The following is a 1,497-nucleotide window of genomic DNA, read 5'->3' as shown; positions in this document are numbered from 1 at the left end:
ATATATAACTACAGTAATCCATTTTAAACTGCACAGCTATTCTAGCATGATGATGCCGTGGTGGTGATTAACTTTACTCAGCGTAGCTTTTCCAATATTTACAGTACTTATTGTTAAATGGAGCAACTTTTCTACGATGTCTAAATTGTTTCTGGCAGATTTTTGAGCATTATGGTAACATCTCTAATGAGAGACTAAATTTTGGCAAAATGAATTTTAGGCTACACAAATACTGAAAGAAAATAAAGGCACACAATCCTGTGGACCAATGATAAACCACATTTATAAGCTGAAAAACTCCAAAACCAGAAACAAAGAGCCACTGTTTTATACAAAATAGCTTTTATTGACTGTTTCTTGTTTGATGTCAGTAACTGGGTAAAATGTAAAAAAAAGAAAACTATGACACATGCATGGAATAATAATTACATTTAAACTTGTAGTGGCTTTTGTTCCTTTCTTTATAAACTGTTCTCTGCTGCGTTCCAGAGGAACCCTGTTTCATCAACAGTCATATCAGATTTGTTTTTAACAAAGCAGCCCTGAACTCATCTGTGTCCCTTTTAGAAAACGATCACAGAATAAGAAAAATTCCCATCTAATTTAAAACCAATGCATCGTTTGGATGCGTGTGATATGTCAAGACAAACACTGAATCAGATTGTTTTGGCTGAAAACTGAAAAAGTGCAAAAAGTTCAAACGTTAAAACATCCTCTTCTGTCCATCCTTGGTTCAACTCCTCTGTAAAACAGGAATAAATTAAAGTTAGAGGCAGGTTACTGTATTCACTACTGCAACACTTCTAATATAAACTTACTTTTTAATTCAAAGCTCAGTATAAAATAATCTATTTATTTATTATTGGTGAACAGTCACAACCATCAGTATTCAGAGAAAACTCTTGAGTATAAAAAAAGTAAAGATTTTAAGTTCAATCACTTGTATAAATTACATTTTTAATTAAATTGAATTGAATTCAAAAAACTGTAACTCAGACATGTTGGAGATGACTCTCAGCTACTACCACACCATATTTTAGTTCAATAAAAGTAGCATCCACTAATTCTAACCATGCTTGTGTTTTCTAAAGTCAGTTGGCTGTGGTGGCCATCTTCAATCGGGTTGACTCCAAACGTTGATCAGCTGCAGATGTACGGACACTGATTACTTCCTGAAACATTCACTCAGGTCTGCCCAGAGGATTATGGGATATTTTGCCAACAGACACGCACACACATACACCGGCAACAACATTATTGCCTGCCTTTCATTTTTATGCAGCAGGTGATTGAAACATCTTTTATAGCTGTTCTTAAAGGGATCCCGGATTAGTTGTAACATTAAACTTTATATGATAAACATATACTTTAACTGTAAATTAAATACTAAAAAAATACTGTAGGGTGTTCAATTTTTGTAATTTTTAAACTAAAAGTTTAAAAATATATTACACGGATGGGGCCATTTTATTTACATGCAAAGCATTCTGGGTAAAT

At 33.3% G+C, this 1,497-nt stretch overlaps 1 protein-coding gene across 1 annotated transcript in view; it reads right to left on the bottom strand.

Annotated features, from left to right (window-relative positions):
* Positions 1-325: 325 nt before the first annotated feature.
* lrrk2 (leucine-rich repeat kinase 2) overlaps positions 326-1,497 on the bottom strand; it is a gene marked incomplete in the record, with an annotated part of 74,959 nt that continues 73,787 nt past the window's right edge. Inside the window, 1 exon segment of the mRNA XM_014020606.1 lies at positions 326-742.

The sequence above is a fragment of the Austrofundulus limnaeus genome, unplaced genomic scaffold, assembly GCF_001266775.1.
Source record: "Austrofundulus limnaeus strain Quisiro unplaced genomic scaffold, Austrofundulus_limnaeus-1.0 Scaffold260, whole genome shotgun sequence".
Lineage (NCBI taxonomy): Eukaryota > Metazoa > Chordata > Actinopteri > Cyprinodontiformes > Rivulidae > Austrofundulus > Austrofundulus limnaeus.
Note: the sequence above shows the minus strand (reverse complement) of the source record. Positions and strands in the feature narration are given on the sequence as shown.